This window comes from Pleurodeles waltl, chromosome 7, assembly GCF_031143425.1.
Source record: "Pleurodeles waltl isolate 20211129_DDA chromosome 7, aPleWal1.hap1.20221129, whole genome shotgun sequence".
Classification (NCBI taxonomy): Eukaryota; Metazoa; Chordata; class Amphibia; order Caudata; family Salamandridae; genus Pleurodeles; species Pleurodeles waltl.
In genome coordinates, this window is record NC_090446.1 from 982,425,574 (window position 1) to 982,443,546 (window position 17,973).

General features: G+C 44.6%; 1 protein-coding gene across 1 annotated transcript in view; it reads right to left on the minus strand.

Moving 5' to 3' along the window:
- GPRC5C (G protein-coupled receptor class C group 5 member C) overlaps window positions 1–17,426 on the minus strand; it is a 102,936-nt gene extending 85,510 nt beyond the window's left edge. The window contains exon 1 of the mRNA XM_069199790.1: window positions 17,030–17,426. The gene's annotated coding sequence lies outside the window, so the exon portion shown is untranslated. The remainder of the gene's footprint in view (window positions 1–17,029) is intronic.
- Between the last annotated feature and the right edge of the window lie 547 nt (window positions 17,427–17,973).

Here is a 17,973-nt window from a genome sequence, read left to right on the forward strand (position 1 = left end):
ACCGCGGCGGTAAAGCTGCGGTCAGAAAAGGAGAACCGGCGGTTTCCCGCCGGTTTTCCCCTGGCCCAGGGAATCCTCCAGCGCCGCCATGGGGATTCCGACCCCCTTCCCGCCATCCTGTTCCTGGCGGTTTTTACCGCCAGGAACAGGATGGCGGGAACGGGTGTCATGGGGCCCCTGGGGGCCCCATAAAGATTTTCAGTGCCGGCTTCATTGTTGCAGGGGGTTTCCCCCTGGGCCGGCGGGCGGCCTTCTGGCGGTCGCCCGCCGGCTTAGCGGGAAAGCCAGAATGGCCACCGCGGTCTTTTGACCGCGGTGCGGTCATTCGCCGGTTCTCGCCAGGCGGTCGGCTCCCGCCGCCCGCCGGGGTCAGAATGACGCCCTGAATGTCTTTGGTTTTTATTTTGCGTCGGTGTTAATGACAATCTTGAATGTTCACTGAGGTCCTGTTAAACTGACCCAAACTCTAAGACATGGTTCTTAGATCAGTTGGGGTGCCGAAAGCACATCCTGAATTGGTGGAATATCTACTGTCCTCGTGAAGTGGTAACAGCACTGATTTATTTTAGACAAGATAGGCTTTTTTACATGTTGCCTACAGAGAAGCAATGTCTACTGGCTTCTCCCTTTAAATGTTTCTGCATGTGTCGCTTAACTGGGCCCACTGCTAGAGCTGTGTGGGACATGGATGGGGGAAGGTGTACCGGGTGAGTGTGGAGACTGCTTATATGTTTGCCTGAGCATGCACTTGAAGCAATTTTAGGATTTTTTTTTGTGTGATTGGCAAATGAAGATTTGAGGGGACGAGCCTGCTCTGGTCTTTGTTGATCTTCAGGCAGACCCTAGGACATTCTTCCCTTTGCCCTGAAGTATGACTGCAGGTGGGCTTGAGTATCTGGATCTTTGTGGTGATAAATAATGCCCTTTCTAGTTTTGCCACATGAAATATAAAAGGCAGTCCAAAATCCACCTTCTCTTCCTGCAGCATCACCTTACCAAAAGATTTTCCTTGGCTGTCTTGCACAAATAAACAAAAAAGTAGGAATTGACTGAAAATATTACATCTGTGTCAAAAATGTACCAGAAATGGCAAGCTTTCAGAAGAAGAAAGTGTGCTCTTTGCACTGTGTGACATGCTATGCAGGTTGTTAAGCATCCTTGCTATCTACACTGCAATGATGTTTCCTCCTTTGCAGTCACACAGAGGGGCATTCCGGAAGCTACGGGGGCAGAGCAGGCAAGATGGGATCGACATGACTGAGGAGTGCAGCACTGGACAAAGGATGCCAAAATTGGCAGTCATCTTCATGTGCCAAACCAATAACACGCATTTCATGAAAGTTGCATGGTCAAGCGTTATACACAACTCTTTCCCAATAATAGTCTGTCCAGAGAATAATGAGATTCCCAGTCCAAAAGAAAGCAGTCCCTATTTGAATCATGTATGAGGAGGCATTGACAAGTAATTATTCTTTGCCCACTTGCTAATTTAATTTGTCTTTGATTTTGCCTTCTTGCCATTAGGGCTTCTACTTCTTCTACTTGTGGATCTCATTGCATTGTCCTTTCCACTTTCCTTGCTAATAACTTCTTCATTAGAATACATTTTCAACCAAGACCTACAAGATTGTCAAGCAGGTTTTTTTTACCTCCATTGTTTCTTGCATCCTAACTTGGTCTCTCTGAAGTGACAATTGACATCTTTCATGGGTACTATTAAGTGCGAGATGACACTATGGCTACTAGGGAGAGTTGCCTTTTTATTAGGTGATTGCAAAATAAACTCAATAGACCTCTCGGCATCCAATCCTTTATGGCTGCCAGCTTGGGAAGGCTCTAATGAAAGAATACAAGGCACATTGTGGTCATGCAGGGGGCATGCAGAGTCCCTTTAGAGAAGTTCTCCAAAGTATAAACATTGCACAGGCCTGATTAGCCAGGGAGTTAATACATGGTAGGCAGCACCCAAGTCTGCAATACTCTGATAGGTTGCTCGTCTTTCCGGCTGGGATCAAACCTAGATTGAGACCCCTGTGAGGAGAACTGTTTACTGTCTGGAGAAGGCAGTGCTGCCTGCTGAGGAGAAGGTGTCCATGGACTGGAGAGAGTGATGGTTGTGCGAGAAGTCATCTCTCAGTCAGCTAGAAGTGCTGCCTGGAGCTGCTCTGAAGGACGTGAGAGGCCTCGCTTGCTTAGGTAGGGGAAGATGAAGTGTTCCTGTAGAAGAAAGTTCCTTAGAAAAGGAGCCCCAAAGCGCAGCTGCCTGGGGGCCAGGAATCTACACAGAATGAAAAATTACACATCATAAAAAACTGTGCTTGGCCCCTTGGAACAATAGGCCCAGGGCTCGGGTCAAGGGAAGGCGCTGGTAGACACCGTCTGCCCTCTGTTTTCAGAGGGTAAGAGCTGCTGCTTTCAGCGGAATGCCACGTTCCTACTTCTCCCGCTGATCTCCTCCCAGTGTCATTTTCTGACACTGAGACACTTTCAGCAGCGCCTGCACGTTGTCTGCTTTTGTTCCGAGAAGCAACATGCAGGTAGAGAGGGGGCTTATCAGATTCCAGCTTAGCTCAAAACAACAACAGAAGTTAAGAGGCCATCAGGTCTCTTTTTGTTGGAGTAGGAGTCTCACACCTAGATGCAATGGAGGGAAATCAAAGGCTCACATCTTATCACTTCACAGGCACTTGAGAGAAATGATTTTGACTATGTTCAATCTGTTTATATGAGATATGCATACACTGTAAGAATGTCAGATATTTTGGTTGCCCCAGTATATACACAAATAACAACTTAAATGCCACTATTTTGTTTTGTTTCTTTTATAGCGCTTTAGCACTGAAGTAGCGCTAAAGCACTATAAAAGAATTAAAACAAAATAGTGGTATTTAAATTGTTATTTGTGGATGTGTAATGTAAAGAACTCTGACACCCTCCACTGGTATGAGTAGTGCCACTACTCATCCCAATGCATGGTGTCAGAGCACTGTAGGTCACACATACAGATTATACATTGACAATAAATCATATGTGTGTACATCAATATAAAGGATGTGTTACATAAGACAGTGAGGGTTACATGGCATGGGAGCCCCATTTCCTTCATACCTCACAGTGCTATATTGGAAGGATAAACAATTTAGGAACTGCAAGTAACAAAAGGATCTCTGTCTGAAAAGCAGAAACCCACTTCCCCATTTAGATCAAATAAAAATCTGTCATCTGTTTGGCACATATTGTGCTTTACAGGAAACATATTAACCCTCTATGCTACTTTGATTCAAAACTAGGTCTAGGCAAAACACAGATCTCTCCAGCAAATATGTTATCCTCCTGAGTTATCTCACCATTATTAGTATTCCATGAGATGTAGCTGGCACACAACGACCTCTGCAGCAGGTCTCCAAACCCCATAAGATATTTTAAAATAATGTCATTGTAATCAATTAAGCAGAACAGATTTACTGCCACATTTTTCCTTATTGCCAATTTATTTGTGGCAGAGTTTTAAAAAAAGTAAATGAGTAAACTGAGGCCCAGATTTTACATCAATATTTTGGCGCAGCCCCAGTGTAAAATCTCATTTTTGAAATACTGTAATGAAGTCAAATGTACTCATGATAGAACTGCTAAACCTATGTGAGGTATTAAGATCTGATGTTACTTCCAGTGGCGACTGGAGTCTGGGAAAAGTGGCAGGGCACAAAACAAAAATGACACACAAAAAAAACCACTTACCTGCCGCCTGCCACATTGCTGCCGGTTCGCCATTCTTCTGGGTCCCTCGCTGAAGGCACAGGCTCCAGCCTGTGCTACGGCCAATCCTAACACTTCTCTCATGCTGCTGGCATGGAGCCTGTACCTGGCCTCTCCAACCCGGCAACACAGTGCTGGGTTGGAGACAGCTCAGTGCGCATGTGGTTTTAGCTATCCTGAGACAGCCGGCCAAACACACAAATGCGCACTGAGGGGAGTGCACCTACCACTCCCCCTGGTGCCTGTCTTCCCTAAGGCCTCGCCCCCAAAAAATAAAACAATAATAAACATAGTTTTATTTTTCAAGATGCTGCTGCTGGCCGAGGGCGACACTCCTCCGCCATATTGTAGGAGCTGCCGCTGGTCACTTCCCGTGAGGTCATGGGTTTTGTTGCCACTTCCTGTGATGCAACATGCTATGCCACGCACTGTGATGTCACGCACTGCGATGTCAGGCACCATGATGTCACTTGCATACTGCCTAACTTGGTTAACTCGGTTAGTGCCCCCCACATCTTTTTTTGGGTAAGACTTGTGCCCTGAGAGGAAACGTTGAATTATGACTTTGCCAAATACTGGAATATTTTTTAAATGACTGCTATTTTCTGAGTATTGGGCTAGAAGCATTTGTTGGAAACATTCTTAGTCAGAGCAGAGCTGCCTTGTATTAAGTGTGACTGAACCACCGCTTTGTCACGCACATTTTCACACTAACCCGCCCACATTATTCACTGCATTTGCAAGATTCTCAGGTTAATGGTAAACTGTTCACACAGAGCGATAGCATGTCCCTATGACTCATTTTAAAATCATCTACTTTGTTGGCACTGGAACCCCGTGATCTGTTATGCAGGAAAGTGTTGCTGGTTTAGCGTACTGGGCTAGTAATCCATCACTTTGTTAAATTCAATTGACGGTTATCCAGTTTGCGTGAAATATACATAGAGGTAAAATGCTGTACTGAGGTTAAAGAAATTGGTAGTCTGGCTCCAAGCCACTGGAAAAATCTTGATAGGCAGGCATTTCTCCAAACGCTAATCCAAGTGCCATAACTGGTGCCACCAATCACACCAAATGCTATTTTTACGCACATGTTTTGCAAGTTTTAAAACTGAAGGTGAAGTAGAATTTCCTGTTGCCCACCTGATTGTGACTAAGTCATGGGGATAGCAAAGGGCTAATTCAAGGGGCATAGCTAAAAGTGGTGCATCAGGTGCACTGGCACCAAAACCCAAAGCCCTGACTGGCCCATTGATACTTGATAATTGCTGTATTGTACTACTCCAACAGTCCATGGGACAATTTCCCTGGCTTGCACCATGGCATCCTGGGTATGCTACTTTACACTGCTCCATTGCCCGACTCTCCCTTCGACATAGTTGCTAAGATTCCCATATCTATGCCTGATGTGCGAGGTTGTCTTTGAATTCTGAGACTTGTAGTCCTGTTTTATAATGGAATAAACAAGACTAAAAGTCCCAGGATCCCCAAAAAAACCTTCGACTATAACAGCACCAGACATTATTCCGGGAGCCACCCAATTAAACAGAGCTCCCTGCTTATGTGTTTGTCTGAAGCCCCATTTCTCAATCCTACTCACACCTTCCATGGTCCATCCTCCAACACAGCATGGCTGCGTCAGGTCTCATGCACACCCAGGAGACAACACTGATCGCCATGTTCAGAATATCAAATACAGTGTGCAACTTGCATTTTTTTCTTATAATGATCAGAGTGTTTATAATTGTTGGTGTATACAATGGTTATATCTCCCGTAGATTAATACTGCCTACTGTATTGACGCTAGACTATTCCAATGTTTTAAAGCCCTCTCTCGTGGACAGACACTGTAAAATAAAATGCACAAATGCACAGTCTCGGGGCACAGTGGACATGGGGTGAACACAAGCAGCCATTGTTGTGAGCAGAAAGTCTCCCTAATGGTGTTGAACTGCAAATCAAGCCCTCTGCTGCCTGGCCAAGCTCTTGCACATTAGCAACGTCTTTGGCGCCCCTTTGCCCAAACATAAAAGGAGAAGCCACCCAAGGGGGATGTTCCCACTGCCAGTGGTGTGTTTTTGGCACAATGGCTGCCGATAACTACAATTCAACTAACACAAGGTGCCAGCGTGCGTCACACGATAGCAGCGCCTCTGCTTTTGGGATGACGATATCAAACAGTGGGAGAGAGTGAGCTGGAAACCACCTGCACAGAGTGAGTTTCCAGCTCATGTTTGGACCCTGGTCGCAGCCGATGTCCATGGGCAGGAAGGGATGCAAACTCCACAGGACATCAGCAGCAGCCACTGAAGCTTTTGTTTGTTTTTTATTTTCAGGGGGTAGGGGGCAGCAGTCGACTTAAACCCGCCATGGCCTCATCTCCTCATCTGAGTAATGGGTTCGCGACTGCGCCCCTCCTCAGACCCCGCCCCCATAAAACCCCGGCTAACTCCTACGCAATGAGATTTTATTTTAAAGTTGGGAAATCTGTGAACACATGGGGATTGGCTAGCGGTGGTCACTCGCAGTGATAAAAGTTGAGGGCCTTTCCCGGCTTTAGCAGGCCGCCCGGTGACTGTCCTTTCCAGGGCCTCGGATTGTTTTCCTGCTGCGTGTTTACAGAAGGCCGCAATGGGTGGACGAGTCCAAGACCCGCCTGCTGTCAGCCTTCGTCCAAATCCAGTCGCCTTCAGGGGATGCGGTGTCCGTGGAAACCAGGAGCGGCCTCCATAGAAACCATCCAAACTGCCAGGTCTGGACTGGCATCCACCTTCATATGAAGAGTTAAATATTACCCACTTCTGGGGCACTCCTTTGATCGAAATCGTACAAAGGAAAAGTCGAATTTATGAAATTCAGGTCAAACAAAGATCTCTCGGCCCTTGCCTGAACCCGCTGAGCTCTTTTTCTTCACACGCTCATGCATTCAACAGGTTTTGGCAATCTTGTTTGATAATCATGCATTATTTTAAATCCTCTTATTACAGAATCCTTAATACGTATACAAAGAGCTATTTACAAAATGCCCTGAACGACATTTATTTGCACCATTGCCGTGTGCTTTTGTGTAGCGCTAGATCTATGCAAACGTGGGATTACAGTGAAAAGTGGGAAGCAGGAGAGGCTTTTATACATTCATAGATAGATGGGTTGATGCACTCTACAGGGTTCCCACTGTATGCTGCTGAGGGCGGGATAAAAATGCTGACAGGGCTCAATGAGCATTTCATCTGCCGTAGGCCAATTTGATGATTGTTGTGCAAATTCATTTCGATATACAAAAGGCAGAGAAAAAGGCCGTTTTTTCTCTCATATGATTATTCCTAAACCGACCTGCATTCCTGGCTTTTATACAATTTTAAATAGTTTCAATTTCCAAGATAACTCCTACAAAACTCAAGTAATTAAATGTGTACTCAGAACAAATTCCACCAAATACGCAAAATGGGCACAAGTGTGTATTTCGTATTTAGAGATTTATTTTATTTCTGAATTCCAAAAATAGTTTCCCCATTTAGAAATCTAATCCCTTAAACTCCAGCTAAATGTGGGGGTTTCTCTTCCTATTCGTGCATAGAGAAATACAGTAAGTCTTTTGCCTTACAAGAGAACATTTTAGGGTCTTAACAGCAGAATAAATTACCTGTATGATGTAAATGAACACTGACAAACATTTACGTTTGTGGTGCTCTATTTTGCACATAGTCACAAACTCACCTATAACCGTATATTTGCAAATATATGTAGAAAAAAACAACAAGGTTAGTATTTATAAATCTCTTTTCGAATAATAATACGGTCTCTCATTCCATGAATTTTCTTCAGCAAAATGCTTTTCCACCAGCAATGCTGGCCTCTCAGGGGCAGCAGGCTTTTGAGTCTTGCGTGCCTCTTACTCGTTCCCAACCCCACTACCTTTTTTCACTTACCCCACCAAATTGTAGTTACAATGTGAATGACCTTTCCCCAGCCCTCCTGTCTTTCTGGGAATCCCGACCTATCATTAGATTCATCTACATGGCAAGTCCACCTCTTGTTATGGGAGTTGAGAAGAGACAGCTCTGGAACAAATGTCAAATCAGTAGAATCTGACTCTCCTTTCCTGGCAGCAATGCAAGTGACAACAAACGCTTCTCCAAGGTGACCTCTGGGAGGAAACACACCAGCTAATGGGCCCTGAAGGCCAGGATGGGAAAATTACAGCTCAGCAAATCGGTGAAATCGAGCTAACCTTTCCCAGCCTGTACATCCTGACTACACAGCAACCAGAGAGCCCGGGGGATTGGGGCGAGCAGCGGGGGGAGCGGAGGGGTGGATAGATGAAAGGTATGGGGAGAATCTGGGGGAGGGTGTGTGACGTGTGGCCTGCTGCTGATCAATGGGTAACTTGCAGTCTTGCAAAATAGAGATGTTAACAGCATGTGGAGTGGTCTATCTTCTAAGCCAAAACACAAACACTGTGGTTCTGAAAGTATGTCACTTAAACAAAGAAGGGCTGTGGAGGATATTTAATGAAGTGCCGCGAGGGCAGCACTTGACTCTAAATGTCCAGTAGAGCTGGAACAAATTCCAGAATAAGGGGACTGGCCACCAGCATCAATGCACTAAAATCAGGGAATTTAAAGCATCCCTGTGTCATTAAAAAAGCTAAATTGTGTCACAAAAGTCACCGATTTTGTGGGTCTGCAAGTGTTTATGTGAAGTGAAAGACATTCATTGACAAAGCAAATAGGCTTGGCATTAGCTGACAGCCTTTTGACCTTGTCAATACTTGGTTTTTCCCATCATTGCTTTCACAAAACTTAATTGTGGGAGAAGCAGGTGGAACCTGGTCAGCAATAAAAATAATGCCTTAAAACAAAAATAAGCTTTTGATCTCTCAATAGGCATACATTTGCATAGTAGCCTCCAATCTTAGGGGAACTACTTTGTGCACAGATATGCCCCTTATGAAAATGCAGAATGCTATCACTCGGAGAGAAAGAGGCAATGGCTGAAGGGAGTTAGTGGGATGATCAACTGCCCCAATCTGTATGCTTTAGTGGGTATAGTAAAAATGTGACCAACAGAGGGCTGGTAACTCTCTCTTTCTCTTCCATGCACACACACACATAGATAGATAGATAGATAGATAGATAGATAGATAGATAGATAGATAGATAGATAGATAGATAAATAGATAGATAACAAGAAGTAAAATTAATTTCTCACGTTTAGTTCTTTAACTCGGTACGAAATATTTGTTCTCATCCTACCCCAGCATTATGGGACATGTGTGTCATTTGTATTCTAAATGATGGTTATATATTTAGCATATTTAAATACGTTCAAAAGACTGCTGCTAGCAAATTATTTTTGCAACTGGGAAAATGTAAAAAAAAGTTTAAATACCTTTGTCATAGTCGTTTGAATTCTAAGAAATGCCACCAAACGTTAAGTTAAATTAAGTTTAGCTGAACACATTTAAAGAAAGATGTGTTTCGAAAAATCAGCCTTTGCAAAGCCATTTCCCTGTCCATTAATTAAATCTAGCCATTGAACAACTAAGAACGACTAAAAAACTGCAAGAGAAAATAATTCAAAGGGCCTTATTTTGCCCGAATCTTTTGTAGAAATTACTCGCGTTTCTCTAGGGGTGCTGCAGCAGCTGTCCCCCCTCCTTCCACCGCCACTGAAAACCACTGACTCTTCTCCAGCCCAACCAGACTCCAGGGACGCCCCCTAAAAATGCCCGTAATGCGATTAAGTCTGCCCCAACTCTTCCAGGCCTTCTGGATCGCTGGGGTGCGGTAGGGTTGGGGCCACGTCACCGCCACCTGTCTTTGAGAGTACCTGCTGTAAGTCACTCTCGCATGACGCGGCGCTTCATCGGCTGTTCAGCTGTGTATGTGCGGTGTGGCTGCTTCATTCGGCTAGTTGTGTACTAAATGTGTTGTCTGCCCGTGCACTCCGTAGAACGGTATCCGTTGTGCGTCAGCTGTATTGCTGTCCATGCTCGGCTCTGCAGCAAAGAGCTGGTTTTCACTCCATGTGACCGGCATGAATGCTTCTGGGAGAAGGCGCAGCTCGTTGTATGGCTCCATAAGGTGTCCATTTGTGAGTGGCGTGGAGCGGCGTCAGTTGTGCATCTTGTATGACTGCATCATTTGTCTAGTTGGGTAAGAGATTCCTTAAATCCGTTGTCCAGTTGTGTACTCCATATAGCTACATCAGATTTCAAACGGCATCAATTTTCTATATGTTTATGCTCTGTCTCCCCATCAGTTGTCTACTTGTGTTAGCTGTGTCTGTTGTCTAGATGTTCATGCTCTGTCCCAGCGCCAGTTGTCTACTTGTGTATGCTGCATCGTCTACAGTTGTCTAGTTGTGTGCCAATTGCCCAGCCGTGCATGGTTTGACTCTGCATCACCTGTCTAGTTGTGTACCCTGGAGGGGTGCGTAATGTTTGTAAGCTGTATCAGTAATTGGGCACACTGCATTAGTTGTCTAGCCCTATAATTTACCTAGTTGGAACTGTGTAGTAGCATTAGTTTAGCTGAGATCAGTATAACTTAATTTGGGCAGTGTCCTGTGCCGGGTACGAAGGAAGCCACCAAAAACCGCAGACGAGGAGACTGAGATCTTGCTTCCCAAAGAAGCACCACCAATGAATATTGTTCTAGTGAGATGGAGGATAAAAGCACCACCTATGAATGTATGACTATTGAGATTGAGGATGAAAGCACTACCAATTAATGTAACCCTAGCGAGATGGCGGATAAAGCACCCTCTATGAATGTAACATTAGTGAGATGGAGGATGAAAGCACCGCCTATGAATGTAACACTAGCGAGATGGAGGATGAAACCACCACCAATTAATAGAATTCTAGTGAGGTGGAGGATGAAAGCACCACCTATAAATGTGACTCTAGTGACATTAGTATGAAAGCGCAACCAATGAATGTAAAACAAGTGAGATGGGGGATGAAAGCACCACCAATGAATGTAACACCAGCGAGATGGAGGATGAAATCACCTCCAATTAACATAATTCCAGTGAGATGGAGGATGAAAGCACAACCAATGAATGTAACACTAGCGAGATGGAGGATGAAAGCATCTCCAATGAATGTATCAGCACCGCCTATGAATGTAACACTAGTGAGATGGAGGATGAAAACATCACCAATGAAAGTAACGCTAGTAAGTTGGAGGTTAAAAGCTTCACCAATGAATATTGTTCTAGTGAGATGGAGGATGAAAGCACCACCTATGAATGTAAAACTATTGAGATTGAGGGTAAAAGCTCCCCCTATGAATGTAACGCTAGTGAGATGGAGGATGAAAGCACCACCAATTAATGTAACACTAGTGAGATGGAGGATGAAAGGAACCAGCAACGAATGCAACACTGGTGATATGGAGGAAGAGAAAAACCAGCAATGAATGCAACACTATGAGATGGAGGATGAAAGGAACCAGCATTGAAGTCAACAACAATGATAAGGATAATGAAAGGTGCCACTATTGAACATAACAACAGTGAGATGGAGACAGAAATGTGCCACAATTTAATACAATAATAGTGAGATGGACAATGAAGAGCATCAGAAGTTAATGCAATAACAGTGGAAAAGAAGGAGGATGAAATGTGTCACTAGCAACTGCAATAATGGATGGAGAATTAATTCAATGCAGTAATAGTAAGATAAGCACGGCCGGTGAATTCAGTAACAGACAGAGAATGGCCGATGAGTGCAATCATATGAGATGCAGAAAGAAAGGTGCCGCCAGTGAATTGAAAGATAGTGAGATGGTGAATGAAACGCATCACAGATCAATGTAACTATAGCTAACAGGGACCATTGGGATGAGGTTTACAGAGGCCATCAGTGAATGCAATAATAGTGCGAAGGAGAATGAAAGGTGCCTCCCATGAATGCAACAATAGTGAGATGGAGAATGAAAACCACCAATAGTCAGTGCAATTACAGTGAGATGAGCACAATCATTGAATACACTAATAATGAGATGGAGAATGAAAGGGCACCACCAACGAGTCCAATAATGGTAAAATAAAGAATGAAATGCACCACCAATAAATGCAATAATAATGAGATGTAGAATAAAAGGCTCTGTCAAAAATGCAATAATAGTGAGATGGGATATGAAAAGCTGCGCCAATCAGTACAGTATCAGTAATGGTGATATAGAGAATGTTTTTGGAGTAATACATGAAATTAACAGCCCCACCAGGGAATACATTATTACCTAGCCTCACTCTTCATGCAAAGGGCAGACCTCTCAGCCTACTGCAGGAGAGAGGCGCAGACACAACATCTTTAGTGCCTGCAAGGCCCCCCAGAATATTGGTCCAAATCTGGAGGCCACATCTGGAGTAGTGGGTCCACTTCTGGAGGCCTCTCCGGAAGTATTGCATCTAATTGAGTTGAAAGCACCTAATCCTTAATTTGTAAAATAATAATAATAATAATAAATACAATATAAGTTAAATGGCCCAAAGACTTGCTTGAGCTCCTGCCACCAGTGCTACTAAAGAACGGGTTTGCCAAATACTAGGGTTGTGTAGTCTGAATCTCACCTCATGCTTCTTTTTTCCACCACACCACACTACTAGTCCCTTTGCACCACTTTTGCGTTTTCTTTTTCATTTGTTTTTTCCTTTTATGATCATATCCTTTGTATCTTTTCTATTGTCTTTATACCTTTCTCTCTTTTCCTTTGAGTCAAAGTCTAATGTTGAAAAATAAGTCCTGGCACCTGCAACTACTGTCACAAAGTAAGTAATCAGCTCTCCCTCCAGAAAGTCAAACACGGATTGGAGACTGCACTGCGGGATGATACAGCTCAGTTTGGAGGTGCAGTATGAAAAAGCGGTAACGCTGAAATATGCAGGTGCTCTGAATGGAAGGGAGTGAGCCATTTTACAGCTTTGCTGCCCCCGCCACGTTCAATTAATGAGGCCGCTGAGAGTTCTAAAAGTATGAGGGTCCTGACACCTCCATCATCCGCCAGACAGCGAGATGGCCCAAGACTGACAGGGCAACGACATCTATACTGTGGCTTGGCCAAAAACTTGTTTGAAAAGTGTCTAAGAGGTTATTATCCTCGACAAAAAGTTGAAACTGTTCTAGTAGTTTGCCAAGGAATGATAAAAGGGAGAGTGGACGAAACATAATAAGATTTCGTGGGTCTAGTGAGGTTTTTTTGAATAGATTTTACCGCAGCAGTTTTCCAAGAAATGGCAGAATACCCTGACTTAAAAAGGGCAGGTGACTAACTCTAGCTGCTGAGTTTCGAGCAGAGATAAGAGGGGTTTCATGAGTTTTCCTACACATGGGTCAAAAGCAGAGCCTGTTGGGCCACAGCTGGCAATTACAGGTACACTGGCTACATTAGTTCACATGATATTTGACTGCCACATAGATGGGTTACGGCATGGAGATGTTGCAAAAATTGCTGCCACCTTGCTGCCTTTATCTGGGCACTCAAGAATATTTGGTAGTTGGGGTCTCAACCAACAATGGAGTGACCCTAATTGAAAAACATTCTGTAGTCTGCGAATGGCAACCAATTGAATAACTTGTAACTGATGAAGGTTAAAAATGCTTGTGCATGTGGTTGGATGGAACAATGTTTTCTAATGCATAAACTTGAGCAGGGGTGAAAGTGGACCCCCAATCTGGGAAAATTCGTATATTTGGGATCCCTCGAAAGAGATGTTACAAACAGAGAGGATAGGGAGGCTCAGTGTTTTCTGCGCCTAAGTCATTCTCCTCCTCCTAACCGTCTCTCCTTAATCACATGAGAATATATATTTGTAAACAAACATTATGCACACCCACACCCCCTTCACTCATAGAGAACCTGCTTTTTAGCTTTTCTTTCTCATTCCCTTGTGCATGCTTTTATTTGTCGATTTTTATTAACTGTTTAAGTTGCAGAATATATTAAACATACATCTTACTTGACATTTACGATCTAGGAGGTAAACCATATGTGTATATGGTAGATCATATGTAGGTTTACTTATTATTATTTGCTAACATTTATTTTTAATAATAATATGTTTTTTTTATTTTTCGTGAACTGCAACAATAATAGATCAATAACATTATATTAACAGTCAGTGCTTAATTTGTAAATAAAAACGTGCCAGGGCCCAAAGCCCTCCTCTTAAACACGCAGCTGCTGCAATAAAATGTGTGAGCACGGAATAATGAGGCAGCGTAATCCTGAAGCCATCTCGGGCCTCTTCAATCCATTTAAAGCCACTCCCTGCCCCTTCAGCTCACTCTGCAGCTTTCTGCTTTCTACCTTTGTGACGCTTTTTCGTTTTTGTCTCCCTCTGTCTTTCCCACGTGTCTTTTGCTCGCAGCAAATGCTTGAGGCAGAAGAATAAGCCGGGCTCGCAAAAATAAGTGCGGTGCTCAGCACCGGAAACAACAAACACAAATTAAGCACTGATAACAGTTCTTAATTTGTAACAATAATAATAACATTGTTAAACACAAAAGAACATAGGTTTTTAACAAAACACGACCGGCCTCTGACATTCAATTGTTCATTTGATCGCTATTTATGAATGCCATATAGAATATATGTGCCAAAAGAAAGTGTAAATTCGTTTTTTGGTGTGTTTCCGAAGGTCTGTCCCTTCAATCACCTGCATGTGATCTTGCGCTTTCACTGTTGCCTTCCTCACTCCTGCTGGTAATATTATTTCTGTTTATGCTATTATTTCTCACACTTCTGCTAGCAATATTATCTCGTTCACACCTGTTTCTGCTGTCACTCCTCTCAGTTTTGCACGCACTATGGCCTCCCTCACTCGCTCGTGTTTGTAATACTTCATTTCAGGCCTGCTTTCGCTATTTACCTCTTTCACTCCTGCATACGTGATTGTCTCTCTTGGTCCCCCTTACATAATTGCTTCTCCCACTCTTGAGTGCAGTTACGTCCCTTGATCCTGCCAATGCTCTTACCTCACGCACTCCTGATTGCAAGATTGCCATTCCAGACACTGCTTATGCGATGACCTCTCTCAGTTCTGGTTACACTATCACTTCTTTGACTTCTGTTTTCATTATTGCCTCTTGAGCCTTCTTTGTGTAAATGCTGGATAAGTACCTTCAGGACGACCTCAGGGGAACTTTCTTACAATGTCGCTGTTTGTCTAGGGACCTTACTTTCATCCTCCAAGTAAACTGAGTCACCAAGGACTCAGACACCAAGAACGAGTTCCACCACCTGAAATTGCTACAGGAAGTACTTCTCTCTCTGATTCTCTTAAAATGTGTGCTGACTGTGGTGAGTATCACTTGGGCTACTATTTCAGTTTGTAGACAGGGCTCCCTAAGAAGAGACCTAGCCAATCGCATAGGCTTCAAAATCACACAGCTTCAGTTCAATATGTCTAATCCTGGGCATAGGACTGATATGGTCTACAGTGCATCACCCATATCTACTGTCAGGGTGGCCCCACTGGTCACTGCATTTGACATCCACCTCTCTGACACAATGGGCCATCTTCTTGCTAAAGATCAAACCATCTGGCAGCAGATCCCTCCATGTACAGGGATATCACCTCCCCTTGAGACTCAAGGAAGATTTCCTTAAGATAGGTAAAGTTCTGAAAGATCACTTCTGTCACTTGGTCAATGGTTGGACAAATGTTTAAGCCTTCATTGTTACCATTATAGGCAGCATGTATCCAGTACTTGCCCAACAATCGGTGAAATTACTAAAATCGACCTCTAGGTCTACGGTCCCCACACGTAATGCTTTTCCTACCAATCGGACAGCTATGGAAAAATTCCTGATTCCTGATTGGCACTTGGGCTAGGCAAACTTTAAATTGTGCCCATAAATGCACCCTTACCTTGGCTTGATCTACAAGGCTTATTTGGTGTGCTGCAGCAGCCAAAGACCAGATGGTATGCTGTGGATAAATAGTACACACCGTGAAGGGCTTAATTCTTGTTGCAGAGAATCAGTTGGTGTTTGGCGTTGTCTGTGGCCTGATGGGACTTTCAGGCTGCCAAGTGGTGGTGGTTTTCATGTTACCACTGATGAGTTCCCCCCTGGCTTTAATTACTAGTGCCTCAGATTAATCCTTCTTATTTCTTTGACCCTGAATTACCATTAGGGGTGGCTTTCGTAAATGCAGAGGGAGAGAAATAATACGAATTACATGTTTTGGGGGAGTAACGTGCGGAAATCAGTATTATCCACCATGACAGTCCCTCCCCTAGCAAGAGCGGGACCTCCAGTGGCGAGGAGTTGCATTGCAAGGCCCCTGGATGGCAATGGTTTGCGCTCTGGCCTTGAGGCTCACAGCCCTAAGCGTTGACTGGGACGTTTTTCCACTACTGCACAAGGCCAAAAGCCTATTACTTTTTCTCGACCTTTCTTTTGCTTTACTCACAAAGCTTTTTTTTTAATATCGTGAAAATTAAACACAAAACATTTTGCACGTTGCCCAACCCTAAAATTGGCGTATAGATGCTATTATTGACACAGTAGGATTTTGACGATGCTGCACCTTCTTACTTTACAATGCCCCTGGCTGTTTTCTTTTTACTGCCTCCCTTATGAGGTGGTAGAACCGTGACTTGTGATGCTCCAAAAAATCCCAGGTAGATGAGATAAAAAAGTGCACACCATACATTGCCACATCGCAAAGTAAAGACATAATTGTGGGAGTGAATATGGAAAAAGAAGGAGCGAGGATTGAGGCAGACCGTCTCGGGGTTGGATAGGTTGCTGTTGCAGTCTGCCTCTAAAGAGCACCATGTGATTAGGGCAGCAGGATCGGCTGCCAGCCACTGTCTCTCTTGTGTTAAGCACCTGGCAGGGTCGCACTCACAACACAGGCGAAGTCAGTAGAGCAAACAACCGAAGCTTCAGAAAAAGTATCTTTAAAGGTTAGAGTGCAAAGCAAAGGTGGTAGCTAAATCGCCCACTGCCAACAAGCAAACGCATTTCGTACTACCTGTATTTATGTGAGTTTGGGTATTTCTCGCGAGGCTGCAGGGAGACGTGTCGAGCCTTTCACACTGATGTTTTGTGAGTGCTCGAGTGGAGGGAGAATCTGAGGCGTTGTTACTGTATCCATGGATATGTCGTGCCCTCTCAGGCTGGGGAGGTTTGAGATTGAGATTGTGACCTGGGGGGGCTACTGGGCAGTCAGATTGCTTGCCCCGAGTTTTAGGGGCAAGGACTGACTGACATTGCTTGTAGAGTGGTCTGAAGGGGCTGGTTCTTCTTACCTGTAGCCTCGGCAGCCGAAGCTGTCCGCAGGACGCGGAACGGGTCCCAGCAAGAGGAGGCGAGGCAGCCGCTGGCCAGAGGTCGGATAAACTGTACTTGCGCACGGCGTCTCTGCCCTTGCCCTGCTAGGTGCCCCGGCTCTGCCTGCCTCGGGCGGGTTCTGTCCACTCCGGGCCGCACCGCCTGCCCGTCTCTCTGCAGCTGTACTGTGCGCGCTGCCTGCTCCCTCCTCCCACAGGTGGCTCTGCACGGCCCAGCCCCTGACATCAGCATGACATCAGCCGCAGCCTCCCTGGCCCTTATCGGCGCCGCACACTCCCTGCCGCCCCAGGTGCTGCACTCCCTGCGCAGGCACGGCTCCTGCCCTCCCCGTACCTCCCAGGCACGGCTGGGCTCACGCACCAGTCCACCCAGCCCCTCCTTTCCGGGCACGGCTCCAGCACACACATCAATCCACACTGCCCCGCTCCTGCATTGATTTACAGGGTCTTATCTTCAGTAAGTCAGAGGTTCTCCCAATCGGAGGTGATTTATGTATTTCCCGTGGTTATCAACCTGCGACATTCACACCAGCTCTTGGACGGCTTCCTCCTTTTCACCCATTTATTTCTCTCTCTCTACCATTCTCTCATTTTCCCTTTGTTCCTTCTCGCTTTCGTTTTTGTTTCTTTCTATGGCGTTCTTTCTTTCTTTCTATCTTTTTCTTTCTTCCCATTGTCCTTTCTTTCTTTCTTGCGTCCTTTCTTGCATTTCTTCGTTCGACTTCGCTCCCCTTCCTTTCCATTCATTCTCAAACCTGAAAACCCCACCACTGTTTTCTTCTTCTTAAATGCCACCAACTGGATTGGGTTCAAGAACAGGAAACCACATTCCCTGAGTTTAGAGGAAGGATGGATGTCTCTGAGTTACTGCAGCAGATATAAGAAAAAAAGCAATAGTGCAT